Source organism: Panthera pardus, unplaced genomic scaffold (assembly GCF_024362965.1).
Source record: "Panthera pardus isolate Hobbes unplaced genomic scaffold, ASM2436296v1 HiC_scaffold_17, whole genome shotgun sequence".
NCBI lineage: Eukaryota > Metazoa > Chordata > Mammalia > Carnivora > Felidae > Panthera > Panthera pardus.
Window position 1 is genome coordinate 135825801 of NW_026526732.1, and position 22477 is coordinate 135848277.

The 22477-nt window shown below is 43.2% G+C and overlaps 1 protein-coding gene across 3 annotated transcripts in view; it reads left to right on the forward strand.

The window, feature by feature from the left end:
- The first annotated feature begins 5777 nt into the window (after positions 1 to 5777).
- Positions 5778 to 22477, forward strand: part of RCAN2 (regulator of calcineurin 2) — a 273968-nt gene continuing 257268 nt past the window's right edge. The window contains exon 1 of one of the 3 annotated variants that reach the window (XM_019457325.2): positions 5778 to 6052. The gene's annotated coding sequence lies outside the window, so the exon portion shown is untranslated. The remainder of the gene's footprint in view (positions 6053 to 22477) is intronic. The other 2 variants (XM_019457321.2, XM_019457322.2) reach the window with 2 other exon arrangements.

Below are 22477 nucleotides of genomic sequence, written 5' to 3' on the forward strand. Positions count from 1 at the left end.
AGCCCTACGTGGGGCTCGAACCCACGAGCTGTGAGATCATGACCTGAGCCGAAGTCGGTCGCTCTACCGATTGAGCCACCCAGGCACCCCAGGGACAACTTTTTCTTAAACCCAGGTTCCTTGGTTGGGTTTTGACTTTTTAAAATACAGATTTCCAGGCTCCACTCATGGAGAATCTGATTAAGTAGGTGAGGGATAGGATTCTGGAAAGTATTTTTTTTAAAGCTCTCTGGAAAATACTGATCAAGTTACGTCTGAGTCAAGACATTTATTGATTCACTGATCAATTCATTCAATTATTCATTCTTTCCAAAGTTTGGATTCCATCATATACCAAAGTTTGCTCATTGTAATATAGCTCATTGTAATTGGGCAGTGGAGATAGAATGACAGGAAAAATATGAGTATCATAAGAGAAGAAAGGGATGTGAGGACTACTGATGTTGTTGGGTGAGATTGGGGAGATTGAAATCACAAGAAGCTTTGCAGAAGCATTGATGCAAAGCGTAATATAGTTGGGAAGCAGAGCCACCACATTCTTGAGCCGGATCGCTGGATTCAAAGCTTAGCTCTACCATTTACCAGCTTACAACTTCTCTCAAGTTGCTTAAACTTTCTGTGCCTCGATTCCCTCGTCTGTAAAATGGGGGCAATCTTAGTACCCACCTCAGAGGGCTGCTGTGAAAATTAGACGAGCTGATGTAGGACAGCATCCTGGTTAGGATACTGGTTTCGAGCTTTCGCGTGTGTCAGAACCCCCTGGAAGCCTTGTTAAACACAGGTTTCTGGATTTCGCCCCAAGTTTCTGAGTCAATAGATCTGGGGTGGGCCCAAGAATTTGCAGTTCTCATAATTTCTCCAGTTATGTCACTGCTGCTGGTCCCGGGACAACTCTTTGAGAATCACTGTCTTAGAATAGGGTATGTAGCATTTGTTGCTATTATTTTCAGTTGCTCATTGGTGGAAGAATTTGAGCTTGTCAGGCAAAGGCACCCAGGCAGAGGGACCTGCCAGTGCATAGCATGGAAGACTGAAAGCAGAGGACATGCTCCGGGAACAGGGAGGAACAGGCTGGCTGAAAGACAGGATGGATTGTGGCCACCAGATTCTGAAGAACCTGGCCCTATTTAAGTATAGATGTTATCTGAGAATAACCAGAGAGCCTATTATCAGCCATTACCACCTTAGCACAAATTAACTTATCAGAGTGATCTGTCACCTTGTCAAATCCTGGAAGAATCTGACTAATGCCTGACAAATGTGGATGGCCCTATGGGTTGCTCCTTCTTTGGAAAATCAACCCACACCGATGAGTCACAGGCATCCCTGAAGGTGCTCAGTCATCCAGATCCCTGTAGGAGCACTTACCTCACTATGGGACTTGGTGATCTGTTGTCACACCTGAAATCAGCCTACTGACATCTGCACACTCATACTCCTGATACCCAAAGCATTTGCTTGTTTTGTTTTGTTTTGTTTTGTTTTTTACAACCTTCTCCCCAAATACAACAACATTAGAAAACTTACCTATCTATGAATATTTTCCACACTACGGACCATGAAAGACTTATTTATGTATACATTTTGCACGCCATAGACTGCCAAAGGAGCATTAATTAAAAACAAAACACAACCCATCTATCTTTCTGTTTTTGTTTTTGTGTATTTTTTTGGTTCCTTTTGGGGAAAACGAAATAATTCACGAGTTTTCATTTAACAGACAATTCCCATATTGCAGCCTCTTGCACATTCTTGTTTCTGTGAAGGAAATACAGATCAGCTTAGGTGCCCCGTGGCTGTTCTTGTGCATGTCATTCTACCAACGCCTTAACTGTAGGACTTTATACACCTGACGTGCTCCAAAGCCGAGTAAGATCCAACATGGACAACAGTGGCTTTCATCCTGGCATGGTGAACCTGGGGCCACTGTGAGAGTGGACCGGATTATTTTGGGCATAGCATGCTGCAATAAATGGAAAAAGAGAAATCGGAGACAGGCAGTCTTCCTCTGCCATCTGAACGATAATATGGATGTGTCATGCAACCATGAAGAGGGAGTCAGACAGAGGGAAACTGCTTTTACTGCTGCATCAAAATTGAAGGAGGAGGAGGCTGTGGGCGTAGAAAAATCATTTATAGGAGAAAATGCTCTGGTAGGCAGAAAGAAAGAAAACCCACGTCTAAGTTTGCAATCGGCTACCTGTACATTGCTCTTCAGTTACAGGTGTTTCTGTGAGTGCAGGGTCTATGCATGTGTGTCTGTGCACATGCGTGTACGGATGCTTATGTGAGAGAGGGCTATGCAGCCTGTGAAGAAAGGCCCTGTGCTTGGTTTAACGCTCTGATGCCATCATCTTAAAATTCTTTTCTTTTTTTTAATTTTAAGCGTATTTATTTTGAGAGACAGAGCGGAGGAGGGGCAGAGAGAGAGGGAGAATCCCAGGCAGGCTCCCTGCTGTCAACGCGGAGCCAGATGCGGGGCTTGAACTCAGGAACCACGAGTTCATGACCTGAGCCGAAACCAAGACTCGGAAGCTTAACTTACGAAGCCACCCAGGCAACCCTTTAAAATTCTGAACACTTTTTGATCAAAGGGTCCTGTTTGGTCATTTGGCAATAGGTCCCCCAAATTATGTACCTGGTCCTAGAGAGAGAGTTAGTTTCATTGATCTAGATGACTGGAACATGGCATAAAATTTTAGTTCTTAATTTTTAAGACTATTTAAAAAAAGCTGTGTGCCTTGGCTTACTTGTTAAACCTTTGCTTATTACTTTCTACAGCACCTTTGTGCTTTGTCCACTTGGGAGTCCTTATAGCTTCCAGCATAGCCATCCACGGTCATTTGATTTTTTTCTTGCCACAGAGTAGAAGTCGGCTAACTTTTTCTGGATAAGATCACAGAGGAAGTATTTTCAGCTTTTGGATCTTGAGGTCTCTATCGCAACTACTCAATTGCCATTGTTGTAAAAACAGCCATAGACAATACACAAATGAATGAGTGTGGCTGTATTCTGATAGAACTTCATTGACAAAAACATGTGGGGGCTAGATTTGGGCCATAACTTGAAGACCTTTCCCATAGAGCAGTCTTCTCTTTTTGATGATGTTGGTGCAGCCAATAATGAAACACGTGATGATGATGATGATGATGGTTATCATGAAGCCAGACACTGGGTCAAATCCTTTATAAACATCATGGTATTTAATTTTTACAACAATGTATAGTATGGTTACCATGATCCTGACTCTACAGATGAGAAAACTAGAGTTTAGAGGAGGAATTTAGTTATTCAAGGACATCCAGCTAATAAATAGTAGAGTTGAGATGAAAACTTCAGAGCTGCCCTGGGCCCCAGTGTTTCCAGTCCTTCACTTCTCGTACCTTTGCCTAAAATTCAGTTCCATCCAGAGCTCTAGAATTGATCCAAATTTTAGGTGAGAGGGAAGTTGTAAGGCGCTCCAGCCGCACTGATGCAATCAAGCTATCCTTAGAGCCTCCTGAGCCTCTTACTTTCGAAGAACCAGTCCCCACCTTAGGATCCAGGTAATGGGGTCTCTGTCTTGTTCTGTATCTCATTTCTCCAAACTTTTTTTTTTTTTTTTTTTTTTGTCAAGGTGAGCCAGTGTCTCTATGGGAGACTTCTTGATGACAACAATGTGCTTAGATAGTTTTTTTTGTCTGCTGGGCTGTTATTTGGAGACCAAATGAGTCTTTTGGACTGGGTTTGGCCCAGTGCTATAGCCAATTTCCTCTCCCTCTGCTTCCATCTATTCCCCATCCCCGTGCCTGTCCGGCCCTAAAGGTGGATCTTGTCCTGGCTGCTGCCTCTCCTGTCTGCCCCATGTTATAGTAGTTAACAAGGCCACAGATCTTCCTCGCCAGAGTTAGTGTGGCTCTCCCCATACGAAAGGACAACTGCCTTATTTTCTTCTCCAAATTCGGTTTTGAAGACTAGCCCCAATCCTGCCCCGTCTATAGCATCTTCCTGCACTGCTCCTATACTCACAGAACTTTCCTTTCTTTCATTGCCCATCACACAGCACCAACTTGTGTTTTTCTCTAGTCATCTTGGGAGCCTTATGCTCATTCATTTTTCTTTCAAAAGCCCTGTGAAAGTACGCATATTACTTTTGTTCCTTTTTCACTTATAGAAAAGGTGGTGGACATTAGGTACTAGGTATTATTGATTATTATTAGGGATTGTAGATGGGCTGGTAACTATATGAGACTGCCAAGGTGTCCCTGTCACAGTGACAATATCTTACTATATTTGAAACACACTCAGTTGGAAAACGAGCTGGATTCTTGTCTCCACGGCTTCCAAAAGTGAACTGTAACCAATGAGTGAAAATCCTAGGAAGGCAAGTTTGGGCTCAGTATAAGAACGCCTTTTCACACAATGCTATCCGAAAACACAATTCATCCAAATCAGCAGGTATTTATGAATTTATGCATCCAGAAGAAGTTTAGAAGAGTACGAGTCTAAGGCCACTTCCAACTCCAAAATTCTGCCTTTATTTGTACTAATGCAGATTAATCGGAGTGAAGAGCTAAGGTCTACTACCTTTTTGTTGTTGTTTCCTTGTTTTTCTTTAATCGTTTTTAAGATGAAATTCGGTGTCAACCTTGGGAAGAAACAATGTGGTGTCTGGGTAAGCCAGGAACTGTGAAACGTACAGACTGCTTCAGTGCAATTTTGATATTGGTACCAGGAAACAGAAAGGCATAAAAAGGAAAAGTTAAAAGAGCTATTTTTATAGCAATTAGATGACAGAATGCCAAGCCAATTTAAATATTATTCACTCAAGTTGGTTCTCACCCCCACCCCGTCCTTCCTTCAATTTTCCCCCCTTTCCGTACTCTGGTCTTTTCACACTATTGACTTTCTCCTGCCATCAGGCTCAGCCCCGTCCGCCGCGTTGCCACCCGCAAGCCACAGGCTTCCTCCGGCTCTGAATTGCTTTATTTTGTAAAGCAGAGACGTCTATCTTAACTTTGTCGAGCAACAGATCTCGCCTAGACTCTGATTCACATTCGACCGTTTACCGTAGGACACCAGCCTCCCACTGGTCACCGGCTCTCGCACAAAGGGAGTCCTTGAAGCCCTCTGTCCCCAGGTCTGGTGGCTGCGAATCCTGGCAAAGCCCAGGAGCCCGCGCAGGGCACCTTCAGCGCGTGGGCGGGGCGGGCGCAGGTCTCCAGCCAGAGGGCGCGGCACCCACCCCGAGCAGACGCCCCGAAGACCACCCCCCCCCCCCACGCCCCGCCCCAGGGGGCTTCCTGACCTTTTCTTTCCCGGAGTCGGGGGTTCAGTCTGCCTGTAAGAAAAGTCTCTTTTCCAGTACTCCCCACCCAGTTTGCCTCTCCGCCAGTTTCTTCTGGGCTGTCGCTGCCCAGTCACCCTTAGCTTCACAATCAGCCCCCCGGCCCACTCACACCCCCAGGAGGCCCCTACCCGGCGGTGACCCCGGGGACCCCTCCCCGCAGGGGCCGGACTCCCGCGGACCCGCTCGCGCGCTAGGTGTCCAGAGGGTCTTCTTCGCTTCCCGGGCACCCTGAACGGGAAGCGGGGTGTGGGGGAGCTGAGGGCAGGGTGGGAGCCCGGGGAGCCGAGCGGGTGCGGGCCCGGGAAGGGCGCCGGGTCAGGGGGGAGGAGAGGAGAGGAGGCCACACAGGGGCTTTCGGTTTCCTGGGGTCTGATTGGAGGTTGGCCCGATGAGTCGGAGCTGGGGGCGCGCCCATCTCCGCTGGCTCCTGCGAGAGCCGGCGGCTCGGCCCCTCCCCGGAGCCGCTTTGTCCCGGCTGACGGCGGCCGAGGTTGCGGGGAGGAGCGGGCGGGAGGCACGGAGCCGGGGACACACGGACCGCGAGACCGGAGGCGGGGCGCGCCGCGCACGGCCCCACGCCCAGGCCCGCGGGCACCGCGCCCGCCCCCACGCGCTCGCACCGGCGGGCAGGTGAGCAGGCAGCGCCGCGCCCGCAGTCACCGGCCCCGCGGACGCCGGAGCCGCCGCCTCAGCCCCTGCCGGCGCTTCGTGGACGCCCAGCAGGTCGGTTATGTAACCGCGCCGGCCCGCTCGCCCCTGCGCCCGGTCCAGCGGGGACTGCGCGCGGCACCCCGGCCGTGGCTGAGGGCGCGGCGAGGGGCGGGCGAGCGCGGTGGGGTTCGGGGGCTGGGCAGGGGGGCGGCAGCCGCGGACGGAGGGGGGTCTGCTCCGGCTCTCAGTCCCCGCGGCGGCCGAGGGGACGGAGGTCTCCCTTGACCCCCCTCTAGAGGGCGCGGGTCTCTAAGAGCCCCTGCCCCATTCCTAGTGGCCCAAGGGCTCGCCTTCCTAGTAGCAGCAGCAGGTGCACAAGTAGAACAGCGAAGATGACGCCTGTGGCCCCCGGGACTGAGGTTTGGAGAGGGGGTGAGGGCAGGTGGACTGCACTCTGAGGGGAGGAAGAAAAGGGGAGAGAGAACTAGAAACTCCTTATCAGTGCTCCCAAAAAGTGCTGGAGAGGAGGAAGGTACTTGGAGGCGCAGCGGGCTGGGAATTGTCCTGCCTGGGATTAGTGGGCATGGGTCATCTAAAAATAACTTCAAGTTTGAAAAGTGAAATAGAAGGGAGTGCAGTGTGCTGAGTTTGCCTGCCTGTGGGATGCTTCGCTCTAGAAGTCACCAGAGGGAACAGGCAAATCCCAGCCGCCTGGTCTCACTGGTTTCCAGGGTGTCTCGGTTTGACTTTTAGTTAATGATTTATTCTCCAAGGCACTGCTGTCTTTTTCTTATCCCAGAATGAGTTATAGCAGGGTGCATGCTTTGAATCTTTCCTATTTTCTACATCATTGGGATAGAGGTGTTCAGTGGACATCTAATGAGTTCGTTACCAGAGCTATTTTTTTTTTATTTTTTATTTTTGGTATGATTTTAGTAAAAACAACAGTTTCCGGGCTCCTTTTAACATACAGTCCCACAACTGAAGGTGAAAGAAGGCTACGGCCTTCCAGTCCACACTTCTTCCTTCCTTCAGCTAGAATCACATTTAACCTGTCACACAGAGGGTAGGCTTTAGGAAAAGTAGGACATTTAAAAAAAAAATGCCACTCAACTTTCTCACATATTACATCAACATCAAAACACAGGACAAATATATCACAGGCACAGGACAACACTTGCTAACTGGCCCTCTCCATTCTGGGGAAGCAGCAAAGTCGGAAAAGCTGAGAAGCTGGAAAGGATCAAGAAGCAGGTCAGCATTGACTGTAGAATGAGGCAGGGGAGTGAGCATTTGGCTGCTTTTCAGGCTGCCCATTGATTTTCGTTAGCCCTGGAGCTATTATCTTAAGTACAATCAGTCATTGCATTGAATTAGTCTAAAATGTGAGTTGCACTTTGCTTTCAAATCCCCTGCAAATCAAATCAGCATTTATTGAGCACCTACTACTCAAGTCCAGTCCACAGAATTTTGTGAGGGAAAAGTGTCCTCAAATAGAGCTACAGGATCCCAGGAGCTTTCAGAATGCCTTGTGTGTGCAGGTCCTGCAGAAGCCAACTAAATCTAGGAGGATGTGGCTCTCCCTCTCCATTGATGAACATTTAACAAGCGTAAGTGGGAACTCGAGAACTTTGCCATTTGCAAGTTCCCATTACACTCTTTTGAAAGCTACTTACGTAATTGTGTGCAGTTAGTTATATATATTACGGAAAGTAGCTTTATTGAGATAGGTTTTGATAGTACCTGAGGTTTCATTTTATTTCTTTGGGTAATTTTATTTCTTTGGGTACCATGTACTCAGTTTAATTTTTTTAAGTATTTATTTATTTGGGGGAGAAAGAGGGGGGGGGAGGGAGTGAGAATGAGCGGGGCAGAGGCAGAGAGAGAGGGAGACGCAGAATCTGAAGCAGGCTCCAGGCTCCAAGCTGTCAGCACAGAGCCCGAAGTGGGGCTAGAACTCACGAACCGCGAGATCATGACCTGACTGAAGTCGGATGCTTAGCCGGCTGAGCCACTGAGGCGCCCCCATCCGCTCAGGTTATTTAGCAGTTATTTGTTAAGCATCTACTGTGGGCCATGTAGGCCCTGTGCCAGGGGATAAAAGAATGAAGCCCAGGAATTTCAGAAATCAATCTAGCAGAAAAGAAGGATAAGAAAATAAGTGATAGTGATCCACATGGTGAATGGCTAGTGGAGATAGGAACAAGTTCATTGGAAGCCCAAAGAAGGAAGGGTGGAGGGAATCTGGAAGAGATTCCAGAAAAGCAGTGCACTTGGACTGCATTCCAGTAGGCAGCAGCAGCTTTTTTTTCTAGAGAAGGGGCCAGGTAGGTGTTCCACATCAAAGGCAAGTTTGTGTTCAAACAACATTTAGGTTCTCTGAAATGAGGGGGTGGCAGGAGAGTTTGGGGGGTGTTTCAGTGAGCCTGAGATGTGAATACACTCTACTGAGGAGGAGAAACTATGTAGCCTTTTTGAGGAGAAAAGATTTGATCTCATTTGAATTTTGCAAAAGTGACTTTGGAGGTCCTAAATAGGTGGTATCGCAAAGGGGAATGAGCTTAGATTTTAGACCACTGGAGTGATGTAAGCAAAAGAAGAAGAAGAAGAAGAAGAAGAAGAAGAAGAAGAAGAAGAAGAAGAAAAATTAATTGTGCTTGAGCCAGGTAAGATAAAGAGAAGAGAGATCCTTAGAGAGCCATTTCAGAGGGAGAATTAGTAGTAGTAGGTCACCAAGTGGGTGGTGGTGTGGAAGGAGTTGATGTCTAGATGGATGGTCAGGTTTTTAACTAAGTTAGGAATTAGGTGAGAAGGATTAGATTTGAGAAGGATGAGGAATTTCAACTGAAATCTTTTCCTCTGAGATCAGGAAGAAAACAAGGATGCTCATTTGCCACATAGTGCTGGCAGCCAGAGTAATTAGGCATGAAAAATAAATGAAAGGCATCAAATAAGAAAGGAAGGAGTAAAACTGTCTCTATTTGCAGGTGACATATACATAGAAAGCTCTAGAGAGTCCACTAAAAAACTGTTAGCAGTAATAAACAAATTCAGTAAAGTTGTAAATATGAAATCAATAAGCAAAATAAGTTGCATTTCCATATGCTAATAACGAAGTATCAGAGAAATTAAAGAAACAATCCCATTTATAATTCTATCAAAAAGAATAAAATACCTAGGAATAAATTTAACCAAGGAGGTGAAAGATTTGTACACTGAAAACATTGATGAAAGAAATTGAAGAAGACACATAAATAGAGAGATAGTCCATGCTCATGGATTGCAAGAATTAAAATTGTGAAAATGTCCATACTACCCAAAGCAGTCTACAGATTCCATGCAATCCCTATCAAAATACCAATGGCATTTTTCACAGAAATAGAACAAACAGTCCTAAAATTTGTATGGAACTACAAAAACTCCAAATAGCCAATGCAATCTCAAGAAAGAAGAACAAAGCAGGAGGCATCACACTTTCTGATTTTAAACTATGTTATAGAATTATGGTAACCAAAGCAGCATGGCATAAAAACAAACACATAAATCGGTGGAACAGAATAAAGATCTCAAAAATAAACTCACCTGTATGCGTTCAATTATTTTATGACAAAGGAACCAAAAATATACAATGAAGAAAGGATAGTCTCTGCCATAATGGTGTTGGGAAAATTGGATCACTGTATTACACCATACACAAAAATTAAGTCAAAGTGGATAAAAGGCTTGAATGTAAGATTTGAAGTCATGGAATTTCTGTAAGAAAATATAAGGGGTAATTTCCTTGACACTGGTCTTGGCAATGATTTCTTGGATTTGTCAACAAAAGCAAAAATAAACAAATGGGACTATATCAAACTAAAAACCTTCTTAATAAGAAAGGAAACCATCAACAAAATGAAAAGGCAACCCATGGAGTGGGAGAAACTATTTGTAAATCACTTATCTGATAAGAGTTCATATCCAAAGCATATGAAGAACACATACAACTCAATAACAAGAAAACAAAACAAAACAAAACAAAACCAAACCCCACAAACAATCCAACTAAAAAATGGACAAAGGATCTGAATGTACACCTTTTTTCCAAAGAAGACATACAGCTGGCCATTAAGTACATGGAAAAGTGCACAACCTCACTAATTATCAGAGAAGTGAAAATCAAAACCACAATGAGATATTACCTTATACCTATTTAGAATGGCTATTATCAAAACAGAACAAAAAAACCAAGAGATAAGTATTGGCAGGGATGTGGGAACAAAGGTAATCCCTGTGCACTGTTGTTGGGAATATAATTGATGGGAATATAAATTGTTGTGGCCACTATGGAAACAGTATGGAAGTTCCTCAAAAAATTAAAAGTAGATCTATTATGTGATCCAACAATCCTACATCTGGAAATTTATTATGAAATAAATATAGGAAACAAATTCACTATCTTGAGAAAATATCTGTACCACCATGTTCATTACAGCATTATTTACAATAGCCAAGAGAGAGAAATAACCCAAGCGTCTGCTGATGAATGAATGGATAAAAGAAAGAAAAAAAAATATTTTATATATATATATATATAAGAAAATATATGTATTTTATATATATATATAAGAAAATGTATGTATTTTATATATAAAATAGAATATTATTTAGCCATAGAAGGAAGAAAACCCTGTCATTTGCAACAACATGGATGGACCTTGAGGGTATCATGCTAATTAAAAAAGTCAGAGAAAGATAAGTATCGCGTGATCTGACTTCTATGTGGAATTTAAAACAAACCAAGCTCATAGATCTAGGGAACAGGTTTGTGGTCGCCAGAGAGTGGGCGATGGGAGGTGGGCAAAATGGGTGAAGGGGGTCAACAGGTACAAACTTCCAGTTATAAGATAAATAAGCCCTGGGTATGTAATGTATAGTGTGGCGATTATAGTTAATAATCCTGTACCGTATATTTGAAAGTTGCCTAGAGAGTGTATCTTAAAAGTTGTCATCATAAGAAAAAATATGTGTAACTAACTATGGGAGGTGATGGAAGTTAACTAAACTTATTGTGGCAATCACTCTGCAGTATATACAAATACCAAATCATTATGATGTACACCTAAAATAAATATAATACCTGTATTATATATCAATTGTATCTCCGTAAAACTGAGGCAAAAGGGTAGTAAATGGGAAAGAGTGGGTTTGAGAAAGATGGGGAAGTTTGACTTTATTTTTTTTTTAAATTTTTTTTTTAATGTTTATTTATTTTTGAGACAGAGAGAGACAGAGCGTGAACAGGGGAGGGGCAGAGAGAGAGGGAGACACAGAATCTGAAACAGGCTCTAGGCTCTGAGCTGTCAGCACAGAGCCTGACCCGGGGCTCGGACTCACAGACCGTGAGATCATGACCTGAGCCGATGTCAGACGCTTAACCGACCGAGCCACCCAGGCGCCCCTGACTTTAAAGATCAAATGAAAATGCTCAGGAGGCACTTGTATTTTCAAAGGTAATTTCTTTATTCCTGGTGCCAACCTTCTACTCATTTTACCTTCATTCCTGAGACTGTCTAGGGCTGCCTTTAGAGAAGAGGTAGATGAATTTTTTTCAATTCAATTGTTTTAAAGTTTATTTATTTGAGAGAGAAAGAGCGTGTGTGCGCACAAATGGGGCAGGGGCAGACAGAGAGAGGGAGAGAGAGAATCCCCAGCAGGTTCCGCACTGTGAGTGAGGAGACTGATGCAGGGCTTGATGCTGGCTCGGTGCAGGGCTGTATGTAGGGCTCGAACTCATGAACCATGAGATCATGACCTGAGCTGAAGCCCAATGCTCAACTAACTAAGCCACCCAGGTGCCTTGAGGGAGATGAATTTGACTGCAGGAAGTTGTTTCTACCTACTTCCCCAAAAGTGAAAGTATGAACTGTCAATTATCTGAAAGAGTGGTGGTAATAACAGTAAAAATAATTTTAATGATAATAATATACCATTTATTGAGTGTTTATCCTGAGCACAGGGAGTTAGAGCTCTATATAAATTATCATATTTGCCCCACATGAAGCAGACACTATTGTTACTCTCATATAATTGATAAGAAACCCAAGGCAAAGGGAGGGTACCTTGTCTAGGCCACGCAATTAATAAGAGGTACACACAGGCCTTGCCAGCACTTGGAATCACCATGTGAATTAATAACGTTGGAATAAGTCCTATTAGTCTGGAGTGTGTTTTTTACCCTATGTTTGAATATTTGTGGCTGATGCCATAGAAGGGAACAGGACTCAGTCAGGAATTCTGGCTCTCATCTGGGCTCTACACCTGATTTGTGGTGTGACCTCTGCAAAGTCTCAGCCCCACTAGGCTTTAGCTATTTTAAATCTGTATATTAATGGGAGAAGAGGTTGACCAGATGATCTCTAGATTCTTGACACTTGGAAGTCCTGCCACCCTGTCTCAGATTTTACCACTAGATTTTACTACTAGAGTCACTGATTTGGGTTAACATGATGCCTGCCTGGTCACTTTTAGAATAGGACTACTGCTACGACTTTTTTTTTTTTTAATGTTTATTTATTTTTGAGAGAGAGACAGAGCGTGAGTCGACGAGGGGCAGAGAGAGGAGGAGACACAGAATCCAAGGCTCCAGGCTCCGAGCTGTCAGCAGAGTCCGTCGCGGGGCTCAGACTCACAAACTGTGAGATCATGACCTGAGCCGAGGTCGGACGCTTAACCGACTGAGCCACCCAGGCACCCCTACTCCTACTACTTTTCCTCCTTCTCCTCCTCCTCCTCCTTAACAGTATAGTGATTCAGCAGTTCTGTACATTACTCAGTGCTCATGGAAAAGTGTGTTCCTAATCCCCTTGGCCTCTTTCACCCATCCCCCACCTACCTCCCCTCCGGCAACCAAGTTTGTTCTCTGTATTTAAGAGTCTGATTTTTGTCTTTTGTTTGTTCATTTGTTTTGTTTCTTAACTTCCGCGTATGAGTGAAGTCATACGGTATTGGTCTTTGACTTATTTCAGTTAGCATAATACCCTCTAGATCATCCATGTTGTTGCAGATGGCAAGGTCTCGTTCTTCTTTTATGGCTGGGGAATATTCCATTGTATGTACACCCCATTCTTCTTCATCACTTCGTCTATGGATGGACACTTGGGTTGCTTCCGTATCTTGGCTATTGTAAATAATGATGCAATAAATATAGGGGTGCATATATCTTTTTGAATTAGGGTGTTTTTGTTTTCTTTGGGTAAATACCCAGTAATGGGACTGCTGATTCATATGGTATTTCTATTTTTAATGTTTTGGGGAACCTCCATACTGTTTTTCCACAGTGGTTGCACCAAATGCATCCCCACCAACAGTGCACAAGGGTTCCTTTTTCTCCACATCCTAGCCAACCCTTGTTGTTTCTTGTGTTTTTTTAAAATTTATTTATTTATTTTTAAAAATTTAATGTTTTATTTATTTTTGAGACAGAGAGAGACAGAGCATGAACGGGGGAGGGTCAGAGAGAGAGGGAGACACAGAATCTGAAGCAGGCTCCAGGCTCTGAGCTGTCAGCACAGAGCCCGACGCGGGGCTCGAACCCACGGACTGTGAGATCATGACCTGAGCCGAAGTCGGATGCTTAACCGACTGAGCCACCCAGGCGCCCCTAAAATTTATTTTTAATGTTTATTTAGTTTTGAGAGAGAGAGACAGACAGACAGACAGACAGACAGAGTGTGAGTGGGGGAGGGGCAGAGAGAGAAGGAGACACAGAATCCGAAACAGGCTCCAGGCTCTGAGCTGTCAGCACAGAGCCCGACGTGGGGCTCGAACTCACAAACCATGAGATCATGACCTGAGCCAAAGTCGGACGCTTAACCGACTGAGCCACCCAGGTGCCCCTCTTGTGTTTTTTTGTTTCAGCTATTCTGACAGATGTCAGGTGATATCTCACTGTGGTTTTGATTTGCATTTCCCTAATGATGAGTGATGTTGAGCATATTTTCATGTGTCTGTCGGTTATCTGTGTTGTCTAGAATAGAATAGGAGTACTTCTAAAAGGCCTAACTCAAATGATTTGATGTGAACTAGTCTATAGTGGAGGTGCTGACAAGGGTGTCTGATGTGGGGGGCAGCCCAGTTCAGTGAGGGGTAACCTGAATGAGCACTGAAGCAGAGGAATCTCCGTAGTCACTGATCAATTTCTTTATTTTAGACATGTTCCTTAAATTCTGAGACTTAGCTTGCTCATCTCTGAATAATTGGGGTGATTAATATACGTGTTACAAGACTGTTGTAAGAGGTGAAACAGATCACATAAAGCAGGCACTGTATACCAGACTCCCTCATTGAAGGGGCTCGGTAAATGGGGTCCTCACCCCTCATGCTCCCCTCCTCCACCCCAGGAACAGACATGCAGTAAAGGGATTATATAGAGTGTTTCTTAGGAAAAGCTCCTACCTCATAGTTTTGCTAAGGGCCACCTCTTCATGAGCATCACTTCTCTATCTTCGAAAGTAGTATAGGGGCACCTGGGTGGCTCAGTCGGTTGAGCTCTTGATTTCAGCTCAGGTCATGATCCCGCGGTTGTGGGATAAAGCCCTGTGTTGGTCTCCAAGCTGAGTGTGGAGCCTGCTTGGGATTCTCTCTCTCTCTCTCTCTCTCTCTCTCTCTCTCTCTCTCTCTCTCTCGTTCCAATAAAACTAGGAACGAAAGAAAGAAAGGGAAAGAAGGAACTCTATATCAGGAATATAAAAACACATAGCACATCAAAAACCTTTCAAGATGTGAGTCTCAAAGAGTCCGTTAGTAAATAACCCTCTAACATATAAAGAAGTTTCAAAATTCTGCAAAGTTTTAGGCTCTTCTTTTGTTACCTCATAAATAGGCCAGGATTACTGTAAAGAAATAGTATGCCTAACCCCATTATTATGGGATTATTATTGTGGCATCAAATATATGGGCGACAGAATGACTTCCTGCTCTCTATGTGCTTGTGTGCCTGCTACCTACGCCTTTAAAATATTCACTGTCCTCGTGTCCTCTCTCTTATGTTATCAACCACCAGGTGTCATATGTTGTAGTTTATATTAATTAATCAAGTTGAAGATTTTTTTTTTTTTTAAGAAGCAGCCTTAAACTCAACTGAAGCTGTTTTTAAGTCCCTTAAAAAGTGTATGATCATGAATGGTACTTTCTAGAAGTTAAAGAAAAGTTTCCAAAAATAGCTCAAACTTCCTGAAATTCAGAATGCCCACAGAAAACATTTTCTGTAATTAATATGGAAAGGGATTTATTTTCATATCTGATCTCCCCACGCACAACTCACTTTGAAACAGGGATGAAACATGGGTTCCCTAAGCTTTGGAAAGTGTGCATAAGAAGACATTGTCAAGGGTAACAGTTACTGTTGGACAAAAGAATTGTGTACTTTGAGCGTTGCATCCTAGTTTTTGTCACTTTTGCCTTAGTTCTTTGTGGGAATAATTGCTTTGTTGTTTCATGTACTTAAGAGATGCCTGCTACAAAATATTCTAGGTTCTTTGAGGGCATGGGCCATGTCCTAATACTCCTTTGTGGTGTTGGGGATAAAGCATAAAAAGCCTGGACTTGGCATGAAAAGGCCTGGATCCTCATCCTGGCGTTGTCACTTCCCAGCTATGTAACCTTGAGCTTCCCATTGACCTAGCCGTCATAGGAGCTGGCATTTGTTGAATGCTGCCCTTGTTCCAGACACTGTGCTCAGCACCCTGCATACGTTATCTCATTTAATCCTTACAACAACTCCACCATGGGGGTATTATCATCACTATTTACAGATGAGCACACCCTGAGGAGGAGGGGGAGCGAGCCACTCAGTATCCATTCTCTGAATTGCTATTTTCTTATCTGTCCAATTAGGAAAAGAACACTGGATCTGCCCACCTTCGAGTCGTGAAGGTGAAATGCTATGAGTCTGTGACTGTGCACTGAAAAATGCGATACCCTGTACAGATGTTAAGGATGATTGACACAGTGGGGGCCTCTCAGGAGATCAGTTATAGTTGGGCCCGGTATAGCCCCAGGTCTGTTTGGTGTATAAAATGCTTTTATAGAATGTATTAAAAAACTGTCTTTCCTTGTCTTGTTTATTGGCGGTTTGTTTATGGTGGCTGTTTTTTTTTAAGGGTAACTTACTTGTTGTCAATACCACCAAGACTTGACCAGCCTGGGCCAGGAGGAGGCTGAGGAGGCCATAGACGTGGGTCCTGCTGGTGAAGGGGGATGGGTGGAGAACGTGATTTACAGACAAGAGGTAACTGCCAGAGGAGTGTTTTAGTACAAACAGAGAAGGCTGAAAGTCAAAGCCAAGGTCGAGAAAGGCATAGGCATGATGTAGAGTACAAGAAATCGTCACCAGGGTTTAAGCATGAGCGACTGGTAGGACATGGAATCTGCTCAAGAAGGCCACAAATACCCCCCCAGTGTCTGTTGTCTGTCTACTTACCAGGAAAACTAGGCACCCTCTGGCCTGATTTTTTCTTTTCTTTTTTTTTTTCTTTTTTTCTTTTTTTAAACGTTTATTTACTTTTGAGGGAGAGAGAGAGCAGGAGTGGGGGAGGGGCAGAGAGAGAGGGAGACACAGAATCCAAATAAGGCTCCAGGCTCTGAGCTGCCAGCACAGAGCCTGATGTGGGGCTCGAACCCACAGACTGCAAGATCATGACCTGAGCTGAAGTCGGCCGCCTAACCGACTGAGCCACCCAGGCGCCCCAGCTGATTTTTTAATGGTTTCTTTTTCTTGGACATAGGTGCTTTTTATAAAACTTAAAAAAAATTTAAAACAGAATAGTATAAAAAAGAGACAATTAAAATCACATGTATTCTCATGAACAAGTGATAATTACTATTAACATTTTGTTGTTATTTCCTTTCAGGCTTTTTATATGCCTATCTTGTGTAGAATTGGGAATCATACTATGTACAGAATTTTGCATTCTGTGCATTTCACCAAACATTTTAAATAACTTTTTATGCAAAGTCAACAGACTTTGTGAACATTGTTTTCAGTATCTGCAGAGCATTCCCATGTATGATTTTACCAAATTCATTTACCTTCTCCCCTATTGTTGGACATTAAGCTGATCCTCAGTTAACCAAGGATCATGAATAAAGTTTGACGAACATCTTTGGTCATATTTTTTCTACTTTTTGGGTCATTTTCTAGGATAGATTGTTAGAAGTAGAATTACTGGCTCAAATAGATGGACCTCCTGAAGGCTTTCTCTGTGTTTTGACATCGTGTTTCGTTATTTTTCCGGGAGGTTGCAGTAATTTAACATTCCCACAAGCAATGCATTAGAATGTAGGTCTCACTTCCGTCCTGCTTGTAAGCACCTTTCCGGTGGAAGTAGGGGTGATTGGTATTAGTGCTTTCCTGAGGTAACTCTTACTCTGGAAATGCACTTGCTTAACAGTGCTTCAAGGAGGTTGGGATTGTGTGTGTGTGTGTGTGTGTGTGTGCGTGCACGCGCGCATATGGGAATTGAGAATGTGTGGGTGGGGATCTGGTAGATTTTACGTGCATAAGTGTGTATAGGAGAGCTGGCTATAGTGGATTCACTTTTCTCCCGGTGGTTCCATTATCAGGGGCTTGGCATTCGATGCCATGGGCCATGTGGGGCCAGAACACTGACAGCTGTCATTGCAGCCTGTTGAGCCACTGAAGCTCACTTAAACTAAGTGGGATAGGCAACTTCTATTTAAGTGAGAACTGGTTCAGTTTGCCTTTAAATCCTGAAAAATATGCACGGTAAATTTGCATGTGTATTTGCTTTAGTTGGTTTTGACTGGTTCCCCTTCCACTTTGGCAGGGCCTTTGGGCAGGCTTCTGACAGGTGTGTCTTTTCACCTTCTTTTGTATAAACAACTAGGATTTTCAATTAGAATCTTCTTAAAAATCACTTAACTGGTTATTATTCTAGAATTTTCATTTCATGATTATTCAGATTAGTCTTTCAAAAAAAGGCTTTGCATTCACTATTAGGCCATCATCAACTGTCTTGATTATATTGACCAGTTATTGAGATATTGAGATAAACAGCCAATTTGAATCATTTTCCCCCATGACGTTTTCTGAAAGACAGGCTAAATTAATGATTTATTTAAAAAATTTTTAATGTTTATTTATTTTTGAGAGAGAGAGAGAGAGCATGCGTGCAAGTGGGGGAGGAGCAGAGAGAGAGGGAGACACAGAATCTGAAGCAGGCTCCAGGCTCCCAGCTGTCAGCTGAGCCTAAAGAGGGGCTGGAACCCACGAGCTGTGAGATTATGACCTGAGCCAAAAGTCAGATGCTTAACCGCTTAACCAACTGAGCCACCCAGGTGCCCCAATGTAATTTATTTTTTTGATTTGACTTCTGCAGCTATTAAAGATAAAGGTCTAGTAATGGGGCCTCACTAGAAAAATCAAAGTCCAATTTGTACTTCCTTTCAAGGTTTAATAATTTGTCCAGAAAGAAATTATTTATTTGATTACAGGTATCGTATGAATTTTGAAATAGAAGATGGTAAATTCAGATAAATTAATGGTAGTTCAAGCAAAAATTTATATGCTCAAGAGCAAAGTCTCACTTGACAAGACAAGTGAAAGCAAAGTATTAATTCATGAATATGTTAATTTTTTCCTGCTGTGTTGCATTAATGATATTCATTTGATCTTTTATGATGTATGAACAACTGTTTATAAAAAGGCTAAATTTTGGTCAGGGACGATATCTTCAGCAACTGCTATATTATAAATATGTTTATTTGGTATCCTTTATTTTCTCATTTTTCTGTCTCTTGGTGATTTCTGTCTATACACAGCTGTTGTTTAGCATTAAACTTCAAAAATTGACAAGGTGACATTTAGGTGAGGCTCTGAATTGAAGTATTTGCTCGGTCAGATTTTCAAGGCCTACCTTCTGACCTTGTGTCTAAGTGTCACAGCTCATGGAGCCCCACGGGGATTCTTGGCACCCTGGGATATCATGGGTGGGGAGAGGGGATTCTGCATTCTGGTCTCCAACTTCCCTGGGAGAGCCAGTGTGGCTCTGGTGGGCCAGGGAGGTTTTCATGGCCCCCACATGTGTGCAAACCCATTTGGAAAAGTTGCCTCCAGGAAGAGGTGAAATAAATGGTAAACCTGGACAGCTCACCTCGGCTCCCCGAGGATGTTACTCTGATTCAAACCTGTAGCCCCTTCCTCAGGCTCTGTGAAAACTCTCCAGACCATGAAACCAGAAACTGAAGACATTAAGAAATTTAGAATGGCTCTAGATGGGCGCAATCGCGTATTAGTGAAATTATTAATAGCTTACAGTGAGACATGGGACAGTCCACAGTGGTCCTGTGGGAAAACCCAGATGCATGGTTTTTGCCTCTGTGGTGCTCGGCTTTTTCATGCTTCCTGTTATTAACCTAACCAGCTCCCGGGAGGCCACAAGGGCAGGTGCTGTAGGGGTGACAATGTATTACTCATGAAATGGCCTTCAGGGTCTCCAAATGTGGAAATCTCCAAATGTGGCATGGCTCCTCATGAGGTTCTAGTTTTATTCTTTAAAATTGCTTTTTAAAATCTTACATTTAAGTATGACTATACTTATTGCAGAGGCTCTTGTCTTGGGAGAGAAGGCCCAACCCTGTACCACGCTTTCGGTGTTTCTTTGCACCTTTAATTTAACCTCTTTCCCCTGGTGTCATCATGTTCTCACAACCGTACGTGGCTATTGTCTTACAACTCGAGCCAAGGTGTGATACTGTGAGGACGTTATTTTATCTGAACAAAATTAGAAGTACTTTAATGGATATTCATGAAAACCAATCCTAGGTATTTTCATGACAGTATACATTTCAAGGGCATTATCCTTTAGGGAAGAACATGCAAAAAATAATAAAGATCAAAGACCTTCACCAACTGGTGTTGGGGGCTGTTTCCAGTGTATCTGGGAGCCCAAAGTGATGCATAACTCTAAGGGATCCCAACAGCACCCTTCCTGCCCCACCTCCCATCAACCATGAGCTCTCTTTTGAGTTATTCCATTTCTAGAAGGGTGCTGCTGGAACATGACAGACTCCCTCTGACTTTGTTCAGAAAATTTCCCTTTAGAATCTGTCATGCTCATTCTTCTTCTCAGAAACCCTCATCTCAGGGATCCTCGGGCTTTGAAAAGCTAAAATAATACTTCTTCCTTGCAAAAGAATGGATAAACAAATAAGTAAATATAGAGATAAGCTCCTTCCTATGAAAAAAAGAAGTGATGTTCCAGTGGTAGAATATAAACACTTGGCTAAAAGATAATTTTTTTAATATTAAAAAAAAAAAAGGAACCTGGTAGTCATTTGAAATCATCTAGATTTAAGAACATCTCCTAGAAATGGGTCATCATCTAGTTTGGTGAGAGATCCTGTCTGAGACAGTAGTTTTCTCTGCCAGATGTTTTTGATTCCGTTTTATTTATTTATTTATTTGTTTGTTTGTTTGTTTTTAATTAGGCCAGGCCTTTTAGTGCTTTTCCAAAATTATGTCACTTTTTGTTTTTGGGTTCCCACTATTGAGATATTTGCATGCAGCCTTTACTATATCCTAATCATTGCTTCAGCCATTGATATGCCTCTTTTCTTATCCTAGTGTTCATGGTGGTTTATTTTTAATATATTAATACCATTATGAGGTTATTCTTCTCATGTTGTAAGGCTTCTGTCAGTCTTATCTGCTGTCAATCACATCACTGTAAATGTTGCCAAATGTGCACATTCCTTTTCCTAATTGCAAATGGACTTTTTTTTATGGCTACTTATTAATGAACCCCAGGAGACCAATAGTAATCATTGAGACATAGCTGCTAGAAGCCAGATATTATTTGATCAGCTTCCTATTCTGATAAATAATGAACCACTAAGTTGTTTATAATTAAATCAAAGGTCCTTATAATAAATAACAAAAGAAGAAACAGTTGCATACAATTTGTAGATATAGAATGTCCTAGAAATGCTTCCCATAATAATAATCAGGATAAGAGCTGTTTTACTAATGAGAACTAATTTAGAGCACATTGCAAACTGTATAAAATTATAGGTGGACATTCTCCTGTTTCTGCTTCTTGAAATTCTAGTCTTCCTTCAAGTTCCATCTTTTCCAGATTTCCTCAAGCCCTGAGCCCTCAACAGAGCCACTCGTTTTTTGAACCTGTATTTATGGCACACACATAGGCTAATCTTCACATCTCATTCATTCATATATTCATTCATTCATTCATTCATTCATTCACTCATTCATGCCTTCTATGCACTAGGCTTGTGCTAGCCACCGGAGTATGAAAGCCAATAGAACGTAGTCCTTGTCTGTAGAGAAGTTAGAGTCCAGTAGACTTTAAGCTCACTTGTTTACTTACACCTCCTCCAGACGCCAAGTGCCCTGAGGGTGAAGACTGCCTCTGTGCATTCATGCTGTGACCCCCCACCCCCCACCCCCCGGACCTCCACTCCTCACAATGTCACAAAGGCTTGCATGCCGTGGGCACTCAGTCAGTGGTAAAATAAACTGATCATTATATCTATCCTAAATAATTCAGAAGCACGGGAGTAAGCATTCCAACACCTTCCAGTGTCTTTAAAACCTTTGTTCTCCTCATGTAATTGTTAACTCTAAAAACAATTAAGTCCAAAGATAAGGTTGTCTCCTTTCACTTCGCGTGCCAAAAGCCTCTTCAGAAAATGATATAGTGTCACATCTGTCTTACATACCACAGCACAAGTATGATCGGTAGCAGGGTCTGAACTTCCTGCAGGCAGACAGAGTAAAGGCTTCTGTCTCAAACTCGAATTATTTTGAAATGCCTCCGTTTTGCTAAGACAGCGTGTTCTGTTTGGTAAGACAGCCCTTGTGCCTTGTGTGTGTGTGTGTGTGTGTGTGTGTGTGTGTGTGTGTGTAGGGCTTGGGTGTGTGACTCAACAAGAATAATGGTGGCCATTGAGTCCTTGTTAAGCACCAGGCTTTGGGCTAAGCACTTTCCATATGTTACCACACAGAGTCTCTTAACAACCCTGTGAGATAGATTCTATTTTTATCCCTGTTTTATCTAGCTGAGAGGACTGAGGCTCAGGGAAGTTGAGGACTTTGCGTAAGGACTTGCAGGTAACAAGCGGTAGAGCCAGGAGTCACCAGTGGCCTTTCTACCCCTGCAGCCCTCTGTCCTTGTCCAAGTGGGGTTTGTGGAGGCGGTCATGGGGGAGGGGCATAGGCCTTCTACACGGTAATGTTTTTCAATTTTGTGGGCTTTTGCTTTTGTTTTTATTCCAGTGATAATCTAAAATGATATTATCCTATTCTGGATCATCCACATGACCATCTAATAGTGAATGGGACTGCCAATCACCAGAATGTGATTTTGGTGCCTGAGTTTGTGTTTTTACGTACAGTGAAGTTGGTGGCAATACTACTTTAGTTGCTGTGGGCTGATGGGAATGAGCTGATGGACTTATGTCATTTGCTTTCTGTGA